This window comes from Macaca thibetana, chromosome 1, assembly GCF_024542745.1.
Source record: "Macaca thibetana thibetana isolate TM-01 chromosome 1, ASM2454274v1, whole genome shotgun sequence".
Taxonomy (NCBI): domain Eukaryota; kingdom Metazoa; phylum Chordata; class Mammalia; order Primates; family Cercopithecidae; genus Macaca; species Macaca thibetana.
In genome coordinates this window covers 41,975,643-41,998,819 of record NC_065578.1, presented here as the reverse complement: position 1 = coordinate 41,998,819, position 23,177 = coordinate 41,975,643, and the positions used below count along the sequence as shown (strand labels likewise).

Below are 23,177 nucleotides of genomic sequence, written 5' to 3'. Positions count from 1 at the left end.
TCCTCACTCAGAGGCTGTCCCCACTGGACCGGAAAGGAAACAGACGGGGTGGGGTGGGGATGGGTGGGAGCCCCGCGCCGGTGGCCGTACGCGAGGGCCCCGAAAGTTGGCAGAGCCAGGCAGCAACCCGGAACCGCCCCGGCCCGGGGATCCAGACCCCGGTCTGAAAAGGCCCGACAATCCACTCGCAGCTCCCTCCCGCCACGTCCCCGAGCACCGCCATTTCCCAAACTGCAAAATGTCAGCGCAGGCGCAGGGAGCCCGGCCCGCCCTCAGCGTGTCCCAGAGTGCCGTGGCGGCACAGCTGCCGGTCGGTCCGCTGAAGCCTTTCCTCTAGGGGCCGCAATCCACCCCGGGGTAGAAGATTTGGGACCAAGGTTCGGCCGCCTACTGCCGGGGTCGATGGCGCATCCTCCCCAGACTTCACAACGGTCCCCAAAGCCCGGCCGCCGGCGGCGCCCGGACAAGATTGGGGAGGGGCGGGGCCAGGTGGCGTCTCCACCAATCAGAGACGACTTTTTGGGCCCGACGAGGGGCGGGCTCCAAGACTCCACCAATCACACCCTGGCGGTTCCAGGCGCTGGCCCTTGAGGACGACCCGGACGCCTGCTTGTCAGGCGATGCTGTTTACTCTGGAGGGGGTGACGGTGACTTGTGTATCGCTGGGCATCCCTGGGGACGTAGCTCACCCGGGTTCCTATCCTGCATAAGGTGACGCCTACGGTTTCTGACGAAAAGGGGTAAATAGATAACGGGACTGTTCTCCGGGCCACCATCTTTTCCCAGCAGGCCACCATCTTTTCCCAGCAGTGCTTAGTTGTTTCACTGACAGTGTTATGAGATGTTTCATTTGAAATCTTAGACGCAAAATCTCCTCTCCCTGGAAGCCTTCTGGATCAGGTTTTCCCGGGGACACTACATCGGCTTGTATTTTCTCCATCAAAGCGCTCTCCACGCTGTACCGGAATTGACTATCTTTCCACCACACTGGGCCCGCGGGCGGGGTGGGGGCAGCTGCCGCAGGTACAGGACTGAGCCGTTCCTTGGTCCCCACTTTCCACCACAGACTCTGGTCAGGATTATTGAATGAATGAAGTAGAATTTAGAAGCCAAGAAGTTCTGAAATCTGAGTTCTTCCAGTGCAATTTTAGGTAGACGATCTGACAATTCAGGATGCATTTAATAATAGGGAAAGGATATTCATTCTCTTCTGTCAACTACATTTTTAGTGGCCCCTTTTTCATTCTGTGATTTTTATTTCATAAGTCTCCTACAATTCTGGCCCGTCTGTCCGTTGCAATTGCTGCCCCTAGTGCTGGCCACTCATCACCTCTCCCAGGATCACTGCAACTGCCTTCTCACTGGCTCTGCTTCCTCCTTCCTCCTCATTCTCCACACTGCAATCGATGATCTTCCTAAAATTCAAATCTAGTTATGTCTCTCTCCTACTTAAAAACCTTCGTGGGTTCCTCATTTCTCTCAGGATAATGTCTGTGTTTCTTAACCTGAAAATTCAAGTCATTCATGATCAAGCTCTCTCCCTCACGGCTGGCCCCACTCGACTCCAACCCTATCCTCCAGCCATCCATCCACTCTGTTCTCTGATCACATTCTCCTTCTCCTCTGGGCCTTTGAAGTTTCCTCCGAAGAGATTGCCCTCCCACCTACTCCTGTTATCCACCAGCTGATCATATCCCACCACAGCTCAAGGAGTGAGAGAAGGGAAGCTGTGCTAGTTGGGAGTTTGGCTCATTCATTCATTGGCACACTCCTGCCAACTAGTGGCTGTTTTGTGAACATTTCGATCAAGGCAGGGTTTAACCTCACCTTTTCAGGGTTTCAGAGATACTACATTGCTTTGGAGGGAACCCTTGACTGGTCCTACTACAACAAATCCATCCGGTATCCCTGACCCTGGCTTCCTAAATGATCTTCCTAAAAATGTGTTCTGACCACATTATTCTATGGGTTAATACTCCCCACTTTCTCATGATAAAGCCCAAATTCCTTAACCACATTCTGGCCTTTGCCGACCTTATCTCCCAATACATTCCTTCCACACCCTAATCTCCAGCGAAGCTGATGTACTCTTATGTTCCCAGGACAGCTCCTCACCCTAAAACTTTTTGTTTAAGCTCCTTTCTCCTGGTCTGCCTTTGGTCTCTCCTTAGGATTATCTGATATCAAAATACCAAATTAGCTGTCACTTTATGAAGCATTTGCTTAATTATTTGAACCGTTGCCTAACTGAGCACACACTTGTTGCCAAGTTTCCTCCTCAGTTATGCTGGGTCTTGGAAAAAATATGGTTTCTGGAGTCAGAAATAGCTGATTTAGCTATTTAGCTCTGCTATTGACCTGAATAATCTTGGGCAAGTCCTTCACCTTTCTGATCTTCTGTTTCTTTGTCTGTTGTAATACTAAAATGAAATAAGATAATATATATTGTAATGCAGATGTCAGCTGAAGTTACATCATCTTCCCCCTTCCAAACGCTTCAGAAAGTCTGGTAATCACCCCCAAGGTTTCTGTGAATTCCCAGGGATCTTTTGTTTTCTTTCTTTTTTTTTTTTTTTTTTTTTTTTTTGAGAAAGAGTCTCCCTCTGTCACCAAGGCTGGAATGCAGTGGCACGATCTCGGCTCACTGCAACCTCCACCTCCTGGGTTCAAGCAATTCTCTGCCTCAGCCTCCTGAGTAGCTGGGATTACAGGCCCCCACCACCACACCCAGCTAATTTTTGTATTTTTAGTAGAGACAGGGTTTCACTATGTTAGCCAGGCTGGTCTTGAACTCCTGACCTCATGACCTCGTGATCCACCTGCCTTGGCCTCCCAAAGTGTTGGGATTATGGGCGTGAGCCACCATGCCTGGCCCCCAGGGATCTTTTATATTCCTTTTTTTTTCTTTTTCTTTTTCTTTTTTTTTTTTTTGAGATGGAATTTCACTCCTGTCATCCAGGCTGGAGTGCAGTGGTGCCATCTCGGCTCACTGCAACCTCCACTTCCTGGGTTCAAGTGATCCTTCCGGCTCAAGCCTCCCAAGTAGCTAGGATTACAGGTCCCCACCACCATGCCCAGCTAATTTTTTGTATTTTTAGTAGAGATGGGGTTTCATTATGTTGGCCAGGTTGGTCTCGAACTCCTGACCTCAGGTAATCCACCTACCTTGGCCTGCCAAAGTGCAGGGATTACAGGTGGAGCCACAGCGCCTGGCAGGATCTCTTCTATTCTTAAGGTTATCTCTGGTTCTGACGGTCAACATCCCCTAAACCAACAGGCGCAGGGTTTCTACCACAAGCTGTTTCCTGTCATGGAACTCATATCTTCTTTAGTTTCACTTCATTCATTTACTGAGCACCTCCTGGATGCCAGGGATGCAGCAATAAGAAAACAAAGATTTGCCTTCACGGAGCTTACATTCTGTTGGGGGAAACCCAATAAGCAACCAACAATGTGTGATAAACTTAGATGGTGATTTGTGTTAGGGGGAAAAAACCACCCTAAGGGGATGAAAGCGGCAGTGTGGATGGGGGTCAGTTTTAGATGAGATCATTTGAAGCCTTCCCTCAAGGAGTGATATGTGAACACAGACCTGAATGAGATAAGGAAACAAATCATACATGTATCTGGGAGAAAAGCCTTCTGAGCAAGTTCGAAAGTACTGAGGCAGGACCATGTTAGCAGACCAACAAGGAGGCCTGGGTAGCTGGACCAGGGTGACACAGATGAGGTCAGAGAGGTGGCAGGATGCTAGATCTTGTAGGGCCTCTTATATCACATGAGGACTTTGGGGTTGGTTGGTTGGTTGGTTGGTTTTTGAGATGGAGTTTTACTCTTCCAGGCTGGAGTGCAGTGGGGCAATCTCAGCTCACTGCAACCTCTGCCTCCTGGGTTCAAGCAATTCTCCTGCCTCAGCCTCCCTAGTAGCTGGGACTACAGGTGCCTGCCACCACGCCCAGCTAATTTTTGTATTTTGAGTAGAGACAGGGTTTTGCCATGTTGACCAGGCTGGTCTCAAACTCCTAACCTCAGGTAATCCGTCCACCTCCACCTCTCAAAGTGTTGGGATTACAGGCATGAGCCACCGTGCCTGGCCAACTTTGGGTTTTATTTCAGTGGTGATCCACTGGAGAATATTGGCCAGAAAGGTGACATGATCTGATTTACTTTTTTTTTTTTTTTTTTTTAGACAGAGTCTCACTCCGTTGCCCAGGCTGGAGTGCAGTGGCATGATCTTGGCTCACTACAATCTCTGCCTCCCAGGTTCAAGTGATTCTTGTGCCTCAGCCTCCTGAGTAGCTAGGATTACAGGCACCCACAACCACGCCCGGGTAATTTTTCTGTTTTTAGTAGAGATGGGGTTTTGCCATGTTGGCCAGGCTGGTCTCAAACTCTTGACCTCAGGTGATCCACCTGCCTCAGCCTCCCAAAGTGCTGAGATTACAGGCGTGAGCCACCGTACTCAGCCTGATTTACATTTTTAAAGGATCATCTGGCTGCTGTAAACTGTAGGGGAGCAAGGGTGGAAGTGGGAAGAACAGTCAAGAGGCAGTTGCGGTTGTCCAGGTAAGAGGTGATGGTGGCTTGCCTCAGGTAGTAGCAACAAGTAGATGTAGTCAGAGGGGATGTATTTTGAAGATTCAGCCTACAGGATTTGCTAATGGGGTGGCTGTGAGGTTTGAGAAACAGAGAGAAATAAAGGTTAGCCAAATTGACTGGATAAATGGTGGTACCATTAACTGAGAAAGGGACCACTGAGAAAATTGGAATCAAAAGTTCAGTTTTGGATGTGTTAAATTGAATCCTGGTAGACATTCAGCTAAAGACATTGAGTAGGCAGTTGAATATACTAATCTAAGGCTCGTATAAACCTTTTTAGAAAGTGGGGGAGAAGGGATTTAAATCATAACAACATAACCTAAAATTGAATTTTAGACATCTAAGTCCCTTGGCCTCTTTCCCAGCTCAGGCTTTGGGCCCAAACTCCAACCAGCTTGCCCAGTCCCCACTTTGCTTGTCAAAGGCCTTGACTAATGCTTTGAAATGACAGTTGGTAAGGACCTGTCAATTTACTTGGGCTTTCCTTTACCCAGTTTTTATCAGGGAGCAGGGGAATCACAAATTTCCCCTTAAAATGTGCAATCTCTTACAAAAGTTATTCCATACATGTTTGCATAAAGCAGTAGGTGAGAAGGTTTAAGCACGTTTATTAAGTGGTAATGGATTTCCTTTCTTCTCAGACTCACTGTTTTTGTCCTATTCTCCTCATAAAGGACTGGATCCCAGTGCCTCACAATTGTCATGGACAAAGAGCTTGATTTTGAATTATGGTTCAAGACGAGGGTGGTGTTGACTCCAACCTAGGATATCAGTTTTTCCATCTTCCTCCGCTGTCTCAAAATGAATTCCACATCTCTGTCTTTTTTCTAGAGTAGTTATCTTCAAATTTTTTTGCTCACATACTTCCCAAAAGAATTTTGAGGCCAGGCCTGGTGATTCACACCTGTAATCTCAGCACTTTGGGAGACCAAGGCAGGTGGATCGCTTGGGCTCAGGAGTTTGAGACCAGCCTGGACAACATGGAAAAACCCTGTCTCTACAAAAAATACAAGAGTTAGTTGAGTGTGGTGGTGCACGCCCATAGTCCCAGCTACTCAGGAGGCTGAGGTGGGAGGATTGCTTGAGCCCAGGAGGTCGAGGTTGCAATGAGTAAGCTATGATCACAGCATTGTACTCCAGCCTGGGTGACAAAGCAAGATCCTGTCTCAAAAAAAAAAAAAGAATTTGAAAAACTATCTCTTTGCTTATTTTTAGATTGAAGTTACAAATTTATCTTCTTAAATTCAAATATTTGCAGGAGATTTAATTTCTGCTATGTGATATTGCCATTTTATTTTATTATTATTATTTTTTGAGATGCTGTCTTGCTCTGTACCCAGGCTGGAGTGCAGTGGCATAATCTCGACTCACTGCAACCTCCACCTCCTGGGTTCAAGCAGCATCCTGAGTAGCTGGGATTACAGGTGCCCACCACCATGCCCGGCTAATTTTTGTATTTTTGTTTTAGTAGAGATGGGGTTTCACCATATTGTCCAGGCTGGTCTTGAGCTCCTGACCTCAAGTGATCCACCTGCCTCGGCCTCCCAAGGTGCTGGGATTACAGGTGTGAGCCACCGTGCCAGGCCGATATAGTCATTTTACAATAAAACTCTTACATTACTCTTCTTTATATATTCAAACAAGATACCACACTGTTACTATATCATATCCACAAAATAGGAGATTTTGCATATATATTATTAGATTATACATAAGTATTTCAATATGGGGGGTGCTAATACAAATGGTAGTATGTTTTAATTTCCACTTGTTCATTGCTATCATATAGGAAAGCAAATTACTTTTGTATATTAACCTTGTATCCTGCAACATTGCTATAATTAATTGCTTATTAGTTCCAGGGGTTATTTTGTAGATACTTTTGGATTTTCTATATAGACAATCATGTCATCAACCAACAACAATAGTTTAACTTCATCCTTACTGATCAGCATACCTTTTATTTCATTTTCTTATCTTGTTGCATAAACTAGCACTTCCAATACAATGTTGGAAAGGAATAGTGAAGAGGACATCCTTGCCTTGTTCCTGATCTTAGCAACAATAATGCTTCACATTTTTCACCATTAAGTATAATATTTAGCTGTAGGGTTTTTGTGAACATTGTTTAATCAAGTTGAGGATGTTCCTCTCTATTTCTAGTTTCCTGAGAGTTTTTATCAGGAACAAATGTTGGATTTTGTGAAATACTTTTTCTTTTTTTTTTTTTGAGACAGACTCTCACTCTGCCGCCCAGGCTGGAGTGCAGTGGTACAATCTCGGCTCACTGCAGCCTCCACCTCCCGGTTCAAGTGATTCTCCTGCCTCAGCCTCCTGAGTAGCTGGGATTACAGGTGTGTGCCACCACACCCAGCTAATTTTTGTATTTTAGTAGAGACGGGGTTTGACCATGTTGGCCTGGCTGGTCTCAAACTCCTGACCTCAGGTGATCCGCCTGCCTCAGCCTCCCAAAGTGCTGGGATTACAGGCATGAGCCACCATGCCCAGCCAATTGAGTTTTTAATGTTGAACCAGACTTGCATGCCTGGAATAAATCACATTTGGTCATGGTATATAATATTTTTTTAATGCATCATTGGGTGTGCTTTGCTACTATTTTGTCGAGGATTTTTGCATCTATGTTCGTGAGAGATGGCCTGTATTTTTCTTTTTAAATTTTATTATTTATTTATTTATTTTAAATTGACAAATCGATCTGTAGTTTTCTTGTAATGTATTTATCTGGTTTTGGTATTAGGGTAATGCTGGCCTCATAGAATGAGCTGCTTCTATCTTCTGGAAGATGTTTAGAAAATTGGTATAATTTTTTCTTAAATGTTTGGTAGAATTCACCAGTGGATCCATCCAAGCCTAGTACTTTTTGTTTGAGGAGTTTATTATTTATTGATTCCGTTTCTTTAACAGATGCAAGCCTGTTTCAGATTGTCTACTTCTTGTGTGAGTTTTAACAGATTGTGTCTTTCAAGAAATTGGTCCATTTCATCTGGGTTATCAAATCTGTGGGCATAGAGTTGTTCATAATATTCATTTATTATTCTTTTAACATCCATGGGATTTGAATTGATCTCTCTTTCATTTTCAATATTCATAATTCATGTCTTTTCTCTTTTTTTCTTAGCTAGCTTTGCTAGAAGCTTATGATTTTATCGATTTTTACAAAGAAACAGGTTTTGGTTATGTTGATTTTCACTATTGATTTCCTGTTTTCAATTCATTGATTGCTGATATAATTTTTATTATTTGTATTATTTATTTCAATCTGATTGCTTCCAAATTGTGTATAGAATCCTAGAATGAGCCATTTTTTACTGGGTAAATGGAACTGTGGTAAATAGGCCTTTAGAGCCTGGGCAACAGACTGAGACCCCCATCTCTAAACAAACAAACAAACAAACAAACAAAAAAAACAAAACCTTAACCTTAACTTTGGCTTTTTCTCTTTCAACACTTTAAGTATTCCACTCCATTATCTTCTTGCTTATGTGATTTCTGAGGAGAAGTTGGATATAATTCTTATTTTTGCTCCTCTGTAGGTAAGTGGCTTTTTATCCTCTGACTTCCTTCAAAGTTTTTTCTTCATCTTTAGTTGTCTGCAGCTTGAATATTATATGTGTAGGTGTAGCTTTTTTTTTGTTTGTTTATTTTTGGCATTATTTTGCTTGGTGATTCCTGAGCTTCCTGGATCTGTGGTTTGGTGTCTGGCACTAATTTGGTGAAATTCTCAGGCATTATTGCTTCAAATGTTTATGTTGTTCTTTTCTATCTTTCTTCTTCAGGTATTCTCATCATGCCTATATTACATTTTTTGTGATTGGATATTCTTTCTCGTTTTTTTCACGTTTTTTTTCTCTTCACTTTCAGCTTTCAAAGTTTCTGTTGACATATCCTCAAGCTCAGAGGTTCTTTTTTCTCCAGCCATGTGCAGTGTACTAATCAGTCCATCAAAAGGTTTCTTCATTTCTGTTAGTGGTTTTTTTCTTATCTCTATCATTTCTTTTTTATTATTTCTTATAATTTTCATCTTTCTGTTTAAACTGTCCATCTGTTTTTGCATGTTATCTACTTTTTCCATTAGAGCTCTTAACATATTAATCATAGTTGTTTTAAATTCCCAGTCTGGTAATGCCAACATCCCTGCCATGTCTGTGTCTGGCTCTGATGCTTGCACTAGTTGTTCAAGCTGTGTTTTTTTGCCTTTTAGTGTGTCTTCTAATTTTTTTGTTGGAAAAAAATGAGCCATTTTGTACTGGATAAATGGAACTGTGGTAAATAGGCCTTTAGAGCCTGGGCAACAGAGTGAGACCCCATTTCTAAACAAACAAACAAACAAACAAAAAACAAAACCTTAACTGAGCCTGCCTGTAGTCCCAGCTACTTGGGAGGCTCAGGCAGAAGAATCACTTGAGCCCAGGAGTTCGAGGCTACAGTGAGCTATAATCGCACCACTGCACTCCAGCCTGGGCGACAGAGTGAGACTCTGTCTTGGAAAAAGAAAAAAAAAAGATATAGATCTTTAGTAACGTAACAGTGCGGTGTTGCAGGAGGAGAAGTGTTCTGCAGTTCTACTATTAGGTCTCAATCTTTTGGTAAGCCTGTGGGTCTGGACTGCGAACTTCACCAGTGCTTCTCAGCTTGTGTTTTTTCCCCTTAGGTGGGGGCAGAACCACTAGAGGAGACTGAAGTTGGGTATCTCCCTTCTCCTACAGGGAAGCCTAGAGGAAGCTGGAGTTGGTATTTCCTTTCCCCCAGATGGGAAGCTACAGCCTGTTGGAGTTGGGTATTTCCCTTCCCCAAGATAGGTTAGGCTCTGGCAAAATTATTTCTCCTAAGGGTAGACCTTTTTAAAAACAACAGAATGTTCTGGCATACTACAAATGGTTTATTTCCCCTCCCTTTGCTAGAAGCATGAAGGGATTTTTCTCTGAGATTCACTGTGAGGATCTGGTAGAGCTCTGAGAGATAAAAATCACAAAAGTGTTGAGGGGTCTCCATAATCAATATCCCTGAAATGTGTTTTTTTTTTCTTTGAGACAGGGTCTTGCTCTGTCACCTAGACTGGAGTGCAGTGACATGATCATGGTTCACTGCAGCCTCAATCCCTCTAGGCTCAAGCGATTCTCCTGCCTCAGCCTCCTGAGGAGCTGGGATTACTGGAGTGCACTACCAAATCCAGCTAATTTTTAAAGTTTTTGTAGAGACGGAGTCTTGCCATGTTGCCTAGGCTGTTCTTAAACTGTTGAGTTGAAGCAATCCTCCCACCTCAGCCTCCCAAAGTGTTGGGATGACAGGTGTGAGCCACCATGCTTGGCCCCTGGTGGAGTTTTTAACTCCTTGAGTTGTCCACACTGATTCTCTAAAAATTGGGTCAGTTACTGTTTAGGTTTTCCTATTCCTGTTTTCAAACCTCCTGTAGAGGCTTCTGCTCATGTGTTGCATTTCCAGTAACTTGTGACTCTCTGTATTTTCCTGTCTCTCCAATTTTGGAGGCAGCAATCTGCCTAGTGGTCTCATTCCTCTAACAAATCTAAGAAGAGATGTTCACCTATTGCTTGGTTTTGTTGTTGTTGCTCAGCTTTTTAACTTGTTTAGATGGGAGTATTATCTTCTAAGGTCCTTACATGCTGGACTGGAAACCAAATTTCTCTCCATTTCTGAAGGACAGTTCTCCTGAATATTATTCTTGCTTGGCAGGTTTTCTTTTAGTGCTCTGAATATATCATCCCTCTCCCTTCTGTCCTGTAAGTTTTCTGCTGAGAAATCTGCTGATAATTTTATAAGAGCTCCCTTGTACTTGATGAGTCACTCTTCTCTTGCTGCCTTCAGAGTCTCTCTTTGACTTTTGACAGTTTGGTTATTATGTGTCTCAGGGTTGGCTTCTTTGGATCATACATTGTATCCCATAAGTCCCTTAGGCTTTCTTAATTTTTCTTCATCTTTTTTCTTTTGTTTCCCCTGACTCAGTAATTTCAAATCATCTGTCTCAAATTTCCTGATTGTTTCTTCTGCTCACTTAAATCTGTTATGATCCCTTCTAGTGAATTGTTCAATTCAGTTATTGTTTTTTTCAACTCCAGAATTTCCATTTGGTCTTTTTTTAATAGATTTTGTCTTTTTTTTTTTGAGACAGGGTCTCACTGTGTTGCCCAGGCTGGTCTCAAACACCTGGGCTCAAGTAGTCCTCCTGCCTCGGCCTCCCAAAGTGCTGGAATTTCAGGCATGAGCCACTGCACCCAGTCTCTGCGTCTTCGTTGGTATTCTGGTTTATACATATCACTTCCTGGTTTCATTTATCTATCTGATTCTCTTGTAGCCCGCTGAGCCTCTTTAAGATGATTATTTTGAATTCATTGTCAGGTAATTCATAGATCTCTGTTTCTTTAGAGTTCCATTTCTGAGACATATTTGGTCCTCTGATTGGATCATGTTTCCCACTATCATCATATGTCTTGTTATCTTTTGCAGGAGTTGGTGGATTTGAAAAAATGACCATATCTTCTAGTTTTTATGGATTGTCTTCATAAAGGGGAAAACCTTTAACATTCAGCTCAACCAACAGTCTGGGGGAGTGGTCTCTCAAACCTTTTCTGGAGATATGTATTCTTGGGCTTGTGCCTGTAATTTCCCAATTCAAGAGGTTTGCTGATGTCTTTTCAGAAGCTTGTAGTCTCTTCCTCCCTCTGGTGTCTGTCTACAGTACTGCAAGTTCTCAGGGTCTACAACAAGCTGTTGATACCTCTTATTCTCGGCAGTTCCCAGGGATTCAGAGTATTTTTACTTTATCAGCACTCAGTGTCAGGCAAGACAGAAACCAGTCCCTCAGGGAGCCCTCTGAAAAGCCTGAATGTTGGATGCACATTCTACTCTTCTGTTTCCCTTGTAAGGTAGAAGCATCAAGTTGAGCATTTACTCCTGAAAGCACCAAGCTGTACTGGCTTTGGGAAAGGGCTATTGTAAGTTAAATGAAAATGGGTTTTCTTACCCATTTTAATATAGCTGTTCTTGACTTTGAGCTTGCCTCAGGTACTAGTTTCTAGAATTCTCATAAAAGCTTTTTGGACCATATATTAAGTCAGTGTCTACGGAAGAACAAGGTCTGAGACGTCCTATTATGCTGTATTACTGATGTTACTCCTCTCAGGAAGATTCGTTTTTGAAAACAGTACATGCAGAAGGTAAAGATCGGGATTTGGAAATTGATTCCCTTAAAGCTAAATATGTTCACATATTCCTTGGAAATGTTTTTGGACATCCCCAGTTATGAATACCCAGTTTGAAGATAACCTTTTTGGAGGATTCACATTAGTATTCTTCTGGCTGCCTTTGGGATTTTGTTTCCTAAGTCTGCCTTGAATGTGCTCTCAAAATACCTACTTCCTATACTGGGTGTCTTCCACCCCCAAGCTGGGCACCTCATCAGAGGATGTGTCTGGCAGACTTTGAATGGTATAATGGTTAATTTTATGTGTCGACTTGACTGGGTTAAGGAAGACTCAGATAGCTAGTAAAACGTTATTTCTGGGTATGCCTTGAGAGTATTCCCAGAGATTAGCATTTGGGTCAGCATACTGAGTAAAAATGATTCACCCACACTAGCGTTAGCAGGTATTATCCAACTCATTGAAGGCCCATCTGAATGGAATAAAAAGGTAGAGGAAGGGAGAATTCTCTCTCTCTCTTGAGCTGGGACATCCATTTCCTTCCCTTGGACATTGGAGCTCCTGATTCTTAGGCCTTCAGACTTCAGGAGTCAGAGCAGCAGCCACCTGGGTCTCAGGCCCCCAGCCTTGGACTGGGAGTTACATCATTGGCTCCCCTGGTTCTCAGGCTTTCAAACTCACACTGAATTTCACTACCATATTTCCTGGTAGTATATCATGTGACTTCTTGTGCAGGCAGTATATCATGGGACTTCTTGGCCTCTACAATCACTTGAATCAATTCTTATAATACATCTGCCCTTAATATCTATGTAAATATCCTATTGGTTCTGGTTTTTTCAAGAACGCTGATGAATGCAGATTTTTATACTCAGAGTGGTTCTAGAGGAACAGAATTTTAAGGATGAGTTTTCTGAACTGGTTTTGGGGCTTATGGAATTGGCTCTTCAATCTCCTTAGATTTCAAGATGCTAAGGACTCTATATCTAGTAGTCTATTGCATGAGCTATTTATAAAGATATGCATTAGATGGTCCTAGTTTACCAAACATAAGAAGTAAGAACCTAAGTAAATCTGTATATGATACTTTCAAACATTTTTGGAAAACCAAGGAATATAATGCCATTGGTTGGTTGCTCCTAATGTCATTGAACAAAATGGTGAAAGAGGAGGATGAGCTCAGAGATTCAAATTACCAGCTTGAGCGTCACATAAATGGTCTAAGAGCTTCTACATGTGCCCTGAGGGAGAGCCTTATCTCCTATAACCTCAGGACTGAAATTGCTACAAATGAAACAGAAGATCTCATCTTGTAATTGGCTGAATTACAATGCAAATGGAACACCCAGCCTTACAAGGTGCCTACTGTTGAAGTGAGGGTATTGATTGGGAAATAATGTCCCATCCAATATGTTAGGATGAGGACTTAGGGGAAGATCCTAATGAAGCTGAGGACATTGAGTCCTAAATTCTGATAAGTCTCCTTTGCCAGTGGAAGAGTTCTTTCCACCCCCAGAAAAAGCTGCCTGCCTACTCTCAGCAGAAGTGGCTTCCCCAACCCCAGCAAAAGTGGCCTCCTCACTCCCAACAAAAATGGCCTCCCTGACTGCAGTGGTACTGGCTTTTCTACCTCTGCCCGATGGGATTAATCCTAAATTGCCTGAGGGATGGTAGTGGCCTCCACTAAAGCAGTTGCTAAGCAAGATCATGTTGATTCTTCTCAGGACTCATCCTCACCACTCCTCTTTCTTCTACACCCCTAACTAGACTCAAGTCCCAGCAGGCCCCTAAAGTGAGGTATGGCTCATGAGAAGGTACGTTGTATTCCAAAAGAATTACTTGAGTTTTCTTCTTATACAAGCATAAATTTAGGGAACATGTGTGAGAATGGATATTAGGAGTATATAATAATGGCAGAGGGAACATAGAGTTGGATGGCCTAATTTATTATTTTTCAATCCTGCTCCTTTACAGGCTTAATTTATTGATGTGGGCCCACTAAGCAGAGATTCTGCATTTAATGTTGCCGCTTGGGGAAGTTAGAAAGGGCTCTAGTTGTTTGGTTTTTGGCTGAAAAAGGTGGCCCATGATGATGCAAGTTGGAAATGCCCGATCTCTCTGGTTTAATGTAGAGGAAGGGATTCAAAGGCTTGGGGAAATTGGAACATTACAATGGATTTGTCATTTAAGACCTACTAACCCACATGAAGAGAGTCCAGAAGACATCTTGCACAATACTTTTAGAAATAAATTTATGAGAGTATAATCCCAGCACTTTGGGAGACCAAGGCGGGCAGATCAGTTGAGGTCAGGAGTGTGAGACCAGCCTGGCCAACATGGTGAAATCCCGTCTCTACTAAAAGTACATACACAAAAAATTAGCCGGGTGTGGTGGTGGATGCCTGTAATCCAAGCTACTCAGGAGGCTGAGGCAGGATAATTGGTTGAATCCAGGAGGCAGAGGTTGCAGTGAGCCTAGATCATGCCACTGCACTCCAGCTTGGGCGACAGAGCAAGATTGCGTCTCTAAATAAATAAATAAATAAATAAATGAAATTTTTGAAGGGATCTCCAACATCCTTGATCACTCTCTTCTGTAGGCCAGATCTTACAGTGGGAATCACAGCCACTGAACTAGAAAACAAAGGCAGTCACAGTAATTAGATTATGTGGTGGCAGGGGCCAAGTAGCAGCACTAAACTGCCAAAGGTATGGTGGGCATAGTTACTATAATGGACAGCAGAGTCAAAGCAGCAATAGGAATAGCCTGACTCCTGCAGACTTATGGCATTAACTAGTTAATCATGGTGTTCCTAGAAGTGATCTGTATAAGCAGAAAGGTTCCAGATCAAGTGAACAATAAGTCTAGCTCAAATCATTTTTAAAAAGAGTCACAACCCTTCAATGAATTCCCAGACTTGAGCCAGTTTACAGACCCAGAACCCCTTGAATTAAGGGAAATCCAGGTCCCCTGGAGGAAGGATCTTGGTGCACTACCAAAAATTTATGCTGTTCGTCTTTCCCTCAGCCTTCCTCAAAGGGACCTATAGTCTTTAATCACAGTAAGTGCACTGGGGAAAATAAAATCACCAGACCTTTCAGAGACTACTGGACACTGGCTCTGAACTGACCTTGATTCCAGGAGACCCAAAATGTCACTGTGGTGCTCCAATCAGAGTAGGGAATTATGGGGGCCAGGTGATTAATGGAATTTTAGTTCAGGTCCATCCTCAGTGGGCTCAGGGGGGTCCCCAAACCCATCCTGTGGTTATTACCCCAGTTTCAGGATGCATAAGGAACAGATATACTTAGCAGTTGGTAGAACCTCCACTTTGGTTCCCTGACAATGATATATTATCATGGAAAAAGCCACTAGAAGCCACTAGAACTGCCTCCACCTAGGAAAACAGTAAAACAAAAGCAATACTGCATTCCTTTCATTGCAGAGTTTAGTGACACCAGATGTAGCGGTGGTGATTCTCACTACATCTCATTGAACTCTCCTAATTGGCCTGTGCAGAAGACAAATGATCTTACAGAATTAGAGTGGATTATCATAAGCTTAACTGGTGACTCCAACTGCACCTGCTATACTAGATGTGGCTTCATTGCTTGAACAAATGAACACATCCTCTGGTACCTGGTATGCGTCTATTGATCTGGGAAATGCCTTTGCCACCCCATCTATAAAGCCTACCAAAAACTGTTTTCTTCCAGCTGGAAGATCAGAAATATACCTTCACCACCCTACCTCAGGGGTACATCCACTCGCAGTCCTGCCATAATTTAGTTTTCAGGGATCTTGATCATCTTTTCATTCTACAAGATATCTCACTCTTCCATTACATAGATGACATTATGCTAATTGGACCTAGTGAGCAAGAAGTATACTTGAGACTTAGTGGTAAGACATTTGCATGTCAGAGGGTGGGAAATAAATGCTACTAAAATTCAGAAGCCTTCTACGCAGTGGAATTTCTAGAGGGCTAGTGGTGTGGGACATATCCCTTCTAAGGTAAAAAATAAGTTGTAGCATTTGGCCCCTCCTACAACCAAGAAAGAGGCACAATACCTGGTGAGCCTCTTTGGATTTTGGAGGCAACATATTTCCTATTTGATTGTGTTACTGTGGTCCATTTACAAAGTGACCCAAAAAGTTGCTAGTTTTAAATGAGGCCCAGAACAAAAGAAGACTCTACAATAGGTTGAGCCTGCTGTGCAAGCTGCTGTGCCACTTGGCCCATATGATCCAGCAGATCCTATGGTGCTTGATGAGTCTATGGCAGATAGGGATGCTGTTGGGAGCCTATTTGGCAGGTGTGCATAGGTGAATCACAGTGCAGGCCTTTGGGATTTTGGAGCAAGACCTTGACATTATTGGCAGATAACTACAGCCATGAGTCACTTAATGACAGGGATATGTTCTGAGACATGTGTTGTTAGGTGATTTTGCCATTGTGCAAACATCATACAGTTTACTTACACAAACCTAGATATCATAGCCTACTGTACAACTAGGCTATTGCACCTAGGCTATAAACCTGTACAGTATGTTACTGCACTAAATACTGTAGGCAACTGCAACACAGCAGTAAGTATTCATGTATCTAAACCTAGAAAAGTACAGTACAAAATACAGTATTATGATTTTATGGAACCACAGCAGTATACGTGGCCCATCTGACTGAAACATTACACAGTGCATGACTGTACTCTTCTTTTGAGAGACAGCTCTTAGCCTGCTACTGTGCCTTAGTAGAAACTAAACACCTACCATAGGCCACCAAGTTACCATGTTACCTGAGCTGCCCATCATGAACGAGGTGTTATCCAACTCACCAAGCCATAAAGTTGTGTGTGCATAGCAGCTCCCCATTGTCAAACAGAAGTGTTATGTATGTAATAAGGCCAGAGCAGTCCCTAAAGGCACTAGTGAGTTACATGAATAAGTGGCCTAAATGCCCATGGTCGCTCTTGCTACACTTACTTTCTCTCTCTCAACATGTACCTATGGGCTCATGGGGAGTTCCCTATGATCAGTTGACAGAGAAAGAGAAGGCTTGGGCCTGGTTTAAAGATGGTTCTGTACAATACGCAGGCACCACCTGAAAGTAGACAGGTACAGCACTACAGCCCCTCTCTGGGACATCCTTGAAGGACAGTGCTGAACGGGAATCTTCCCAGTGTTAGAACGACAGGCAGTGTGCTTGATTCTACACTTTGCTTGGAAGAAGAAATGGCCAGATGTGCGATAATATACTGATTCATGGGCTATAGCCAATGGTTTGGCTGGATGGCCAGGGACTGGGAAGGAACATGGTTGGAATATTGGTGACAAAGGAATATGGGGATGGCGTATGTGGACAGACTGCTCTGAATAGGCAAAAGACATGAAGATATTTGTGTTCCATATGAATGCTCACCAAAGGATAACCTCTGCAGAGGAGGATTTTAATAACTGAGCGAATAGGGTGATCCATTATGTGGTTATCAGTCAGCCTCTTTCCCCAGCCACCCATGTCAACACCCAATGGGCTCATGAACAAAGTGGCTATGGTGGCAGGGATGGAGGTTATGTGTAGCTTAGCAGCCTGGACCTCCACTCACCAAGGTCAACCTGGCTATAGCCACTTCTGAGTGTTCAATCTGCCAAGAGCAGAGACCAACACTGAGCCCCCGATATAGGACCATTCCCCAGGATGATCAGCCAGCTACCTGGTGGTAGGTTGATTATAATGGACCATTTCCATTATGAAAGGAGCAACATTTTGTCCTTACTGGAATAGACATTTACTCTGGATACAGATTCACCTTCCCTGCATGCAATGCTTCTGTCAGCTACCATCCAGGGACTTTCATCTTGCCTTATTCACCATTGTGGCATTCTATGCAACATGCTTCTGTCCAGGAAACTCAACTCACAGCCAAAGAAGTGCAACAGTGGGCCCATGCTCATGGAATTCATTGGTGTTGTCATGTTCCCCGCAATCCTGAAGTAGCTGGCTTGATAGAATGGTGGAATGGTCTTTTGAAGACTCACCTACAGAGCCAGCTAAGTGGCAATACTTTGCAAGGCAGAGGCAAGGTTCTCCAGAAGGCTGTATGGCTCTGAATGAATGTCCAACATACAGTACTGTTTCTCCCATAGTCAGGATTTATGGTCCAGGAATCAAGGGGTAGAAATGGGAAGGGCACCACACACTAATTCCCTAGTGATCCACTAACAAAAATTTTGCTTCCTGTTTCTACAAAGGTATGCTCTGCTGGATCCAGAGGGAGGACTGCTTCCACCAGGAGACACAATTGAACTAAATTCCATTGAACTAGAAGTTAAGACTGCCATCCAACCACTTTGGGCTCCCCTCATGCCTCTGAGTCAACAGGCCAATAGGGGAGTTATGGTGTTGGCTGGGGACTACCATGACTACCATGGGGAAATGTGACATAAAAGAGGTAAGAAAGAATATGTCTGGAACACAGGAGATCCCTTAGAATGTCTCAGTATTACCGTGTCCTATGGTTAAAGTCAATGGAAAACTACAACAACCCATACCAGGCAGGACTATGAATGGCCCAGACCCTTTAGGAATGAAGGTTTGGCTTACCTCCCCTCCGCCCCCAAACCAACCCTGGCTTCCTAGGTTAAGAACCAAGACCAGCTGAGGTTCTTGCTGAAGGCAAAGGGAATACAGAATGTGTAGTTGAAGATGGTAGTTATAAGTCTGAGCTACAACCATGTCATCAGTTACAGAAAAGAATACTAATTGTCAAGAGTATTTCATTCCTATTTTTTTAAAAAATGTGTGTATGTATACATATATTAAACAAACATCTTTGTTTTCTTTCCTTTGTTATCCCTTATCATGTAACATAAGATGTATTGAGTTTATACTAGTATTCTAAGTACTAGTATTGTTAATACTTAAAATACGTCTTAGTATTTTAAGTATGGGATATCAGAAGACTACACATCACTCACAGACTACTTCCTCTTCTGGAAAAGGGATTACTGCATTTTTTGTTGCATGCAGGATGGTTGTATCATGTTAAGTGGAATTATGACCTTGTTATTGTTATTATTTGGAGACTAACTATGGTTTAAGGAGATACATATGGATGCCAAGTTCCTAAGGGGCAGACTTGTAATGGTTAATTTTATATGTCAACTTGATTGGGTTAAGGGATGCCCAGACAGCTGGTCAAACACTATTTCTGGGTGAGTCTATGCTGGTGTTCCCAGAGAAGATTAGCATTTGAATCAGCAGACTGAGTAAAAAAGATCCACTGACACTAGTGTGAGCAGTTATCATGTAATCCATTAAGGGTCCACCTGAGTAAAACCAAAAGGCAACCGGGCACAGTGGCTCACGCCTGTAATCCTAGAACTTTGGGAAACCAAGGTGGGCAGATCATGAGGTCAGGAGTTTGAGACCAGCTTGGCCAACATGAAGCCCTGTCTCTACTAAAAATACAAAAAATTAGCTAGGCATGGTGGCAGGCGCCAGTAATCCCAGCTACTCAGGAGGCTGAGGCAGGAGAATCGCTTGAGCCTGGGAGGTAGAAGTTGCAGTGAGCCGAAGCTGCATCACTGCACTCCAGCCTGGGCAACAGAGTGAGACTCTGTCTCAAAAAAAAAAAAAAAAAAAAAAAAAAGACAGAGGAAGAAAGAGTTTTCTCTCTCCCTTCTTGAGCTATGACACCCATCTTGTTTTGCCCTTGAACATCAGAGCTCCTGATTCTCAGGCCTTCACACTCCAGGACTTATACCAGCAGTTCTCTGCACCACCCCCCACCTACCTCCGGTTCTCAGGCCTTCAGCCTTGGACTGCTAGTAATACCATCAGCTACCCTCATTCTCAGGCCTTTAAATTTGGACTGAATCACACCACATACTTTTCTAGTTCTTTAGCTTGCAGACAGCATAATGTGGGACTTCTTGGCCTCTGCAATCATGTGAGCCAATTTCCATAATGAACCTCTATTAGGGTTCTCAAGAGAAACAGAACAAATAGATTATATATTTGTTCTGTTTTCAAGAGAAACAGAACAAATATATAATCTATTTGTTCTGTTTCTCTTGAAAACCCTAACAGAAGTGGTGAGAAATGGACAGCTGTCCTCAGCCCAGATATAACAACATCAGGGTTTGTGTTTGTCCAGGAGGGTAGGCTACTCCCTCTTCACTCCCAGAAGAAGTCCCCCTCCACCTTTATCTCAGACCCACATACACTGAGAAAGGAGTGTCACAGAGGCTATCTTCTCTTATTAGCTCCTGCCTCCAGGGAGGTAGGAGGGAAAGGGAACATGAGCTGTTCTTTCCTGGGGTCTGCATGGCTCCTCTTCCAGCTCTGCTCCTATTTTCCCATACTTTCACTTAAAAAGATTTTTTAAATTCTACTTCTTTTCTTTTTATTTCTTTTTTTAAAAAAATTGTATCTTTGTTGACAGTATAACATGAACGTAATTTCCACATTATTAAAAAATCCACATAACTCTTTTAATAAATAAAGCATATTCAGGACTTAGATTTTAAATCACATGTACAAGTGAGAGAAAACTTCTAGGCCTAAACAGGTAACAGTGAAGCAACAACTGCTGGAAGGAGTGGTATGCCACATGTGCCTTAAGCCTCCACAGTGGGAACTGCAGGGCTGAGAATACCAAACACATCACCTCTAGGCCAGACGGAGAGCGGAGACCCAGGAAGCCCATGCAGCCACCATCTGCCCCCTCCCCTAGTGCTGCAGAGCCAAACGGATGCTGTGTTACTTTCAGATGAACTAGAGGTGGGTCCTGATCGTATTACATGAAGCCTTCCGCCACTGTGAACAATTAGGCAAGGTGTTAGTGACAGGGGGCATCACTGATAAATACAGAGCAATATTGGGGCAGTAAAGAGGAAGCTACAGAAACATTCGTATTTCTTCAAATATCAGAATCTTCCACATCACAGCAGGAGAGCCGAGAACGAGCTCCACCTCCTGAGGCTTAGTCCTAAAACTTCCTACTGGCATTTGCACCAAACAAGGCTCCCCGGACTTCTGGCATCATCTGCTGGGCTATGAGATCCAGCCGGCTTTTTGGGGTGTTGGAAACCTTTATTTTATGATCCCCATTATAGATCTCAACTCCACCAGCTATGTCCTCCGGCAGGTAGGACTCCTGGTCAATTTGGACATCAACATTGTTTTTGGTGGCAATTTTGTACATAGGGATTGCCTTTTGCACCGCAGCCTTTACCAGAGGGAAGTCTTGTTTCCTGCAACGAACAATCATTTGGTGCTCCAGCAACTGGTACTAAACCCTGGAGAACCAGTCCATCTAGCAGCACTTGGTACCTGGTTGTATCTTTCACTACCTTGCTGAGTCTCTGTTTTGCTTCATTTAGTAAGTCTGTGATAAGGTCATCTCTCGCTCTGAGGATTTTGAGCCTTGCTTGATTCATCAGATTGGACATCTGAATTTTCTTCTGCTGCTCAATCTGTTTCTCTTTCGTCTCATAGTATTCCATAATTTTTAGTCTTTGGGTTTGCACAAGCCGACCTTTCTCTATGTTGAACTCTTCTTCTGCCTTTGCATCTATTTCTTCTGCTTTCTAATTGGCTTCTTGTTCAATGAAAGCCATCATATGCTTTACCTGCTTCTGCATGTCAGCATCGCTGAGAGCCATGGCAAGAGCAACGCTAGGCTGGAGAGCAGCAGGCTCGAGTTTAGGTTTGAATGGGGAAAGTGGGAGGATTAGGCAGAGGAAACCCTTGCACGGATCTTTACTTTATCAATTTCCTTTACTTTATCAATTTCCACACTTTCTAAGCAAGCCTTGGCTTCAAAATGACCACAGTCAGGTTTTCCAAATGAGTGCAGTGTTTTATAGATGTCTTTCCTCTGCACAGCCAAAGTAAAAAGTATGCGCAATTCTACTAAACTGAGTCTGAAGCCCAGACACCTTTCACAGCCTCCCTCTGGAACTGGGCAGTAATGCTTCCATCTCAGCAGTCATGCTGTCTTTGGGAAAATGCACTGTTTCACTGGGTGCCTGGCAGCGTGGGTCTCTGCTTTATCCCAGTCTGCCCCTATGTCTGTGCTTTGGTGGGTATCTCAATCTCTATTTTTAGCTAGGTTCCTGACATTGTTAACAGAGTAATGGGTGTAACCCTGAATCAAGACCGGGGCCTATCCTGGGAGTCTTCTTACCTGCTCATTCCCATGCCCCAGGCTCCGGGTGTCAAGAATTTGACAGGGATGCTCAATAAATGAAAAATAAGAACCTTAAACCCAACCAACATCATACATGGCAACCCAAACCTTCTCCAGGACTCAGTCTATTACCAAAGCTCTATGCAATCCATAATAACCTAGATCTAGGCCAAAACCAAATCACAGTAACCAATACCCTTCATCCAGTCTCTTCCTTTAGACTAGTTACTCTTTGTTTTTTGTTTGTTTTTAAGACAGGGTCTTGCTCTGCCACCCAGGCTGGAATGCATGGCACAATCATGGCTCACTGCAGCCTCAGCCTCCCAGGCTCAAGAAATCCTCGCACCTCAGCCTCCCAAGTAGCTGGGACTACAGGTGCAAGTCACCACACCTGGCTCAGACTGGTTGCTCTTTGAAGGCCACTGGAACACTGTCCCCAAGACAGATCAGCTTAACACAAAGAAAGTTATCAATAAGCGTTTAGTGAATTTGACTTTTCCTCCTTACACTACAGAGCTGCCACCTACAATTCCCTAAAAACACTTTTCCAACATTTCTTCTCTTACGTAACAAACCCAGTCTCCTGTAATCTAGGTTTTTTTCATTTAGACAAGCATTTACGTAGGTCACTGAAGAAAAACAATACAGATATCCCTTGCCTTCGACATGCAGTCACAGGAGAAATAAACGACGCTCAATTAAGTTATAGTGTAGTATCATGATTCTTGGCCAAAAGAAAGAGAAATGTCAGCAGTAAATATGAATGATATAGTGAGGTACTACAAAGAACTTTAAAGTAAGAGAGGTAAAGTTGCCCCCTATAGTGGGCATCTATTTTGGCTGCCTGCCATCCAATCACCCTTTTCAAGGAAGGTCGCTCCTTCCCTACTCTCAGTCCATATGTTTATGGAATAGTTAACTCCAGCCCAAACTCCAAGGGTCAATTTTTGACCCCAGGCATGACCATTAAAGCATCACCTTCCCCTGGTCACAGTGATCAGTTCCAGAATGGACCCATGACCTATTCATATCAGTGAGATGAAATGATTCTTTTGTGAGAACAATTAGAAGAGAGGCAGTCCATGTTTTAGCTGTACTTTAGCCCAGAGGGATAGCTCCAGCTGTCTTGTAGCACAAAGGGAAAGAAAGCCTGTCTCTGAATGGAGCCAACACAGTCTGTAGCTACCATTTCTGACGCTACCA

General features: G+C 43.4%; 1 long non-coding RNA gene and 1 pseudogene across 1 annotated transcript; one reads left to right on the top strand and one right to left on the bottom strand.

The window, feature by feature from the left end:
• The first annotated feature begins 591 nt into the window (after positions 1-591).
• LOC126961280 (uncharacterized) lies at positions 592-18,617 on the top strand. Its single transcript, XR_007728246.1, has 2 exons — positions 592-740; positions 18,031-18,617. It is a non-coding gene; the product is annotated as an uncharacterized LOC126961280 (long non-coding RNA).
• Positions 18,618-20,771: 2,154 nt separating this feature from the next.
• LOC126960842 (V-type proton ATPase subunit E 1-like) lies at positions 20,772-21,447 on the bottom strand (annotated as a pseudogene).
• Positions 21,448-23,177: the final 1,730 nt, after the last annotated feature.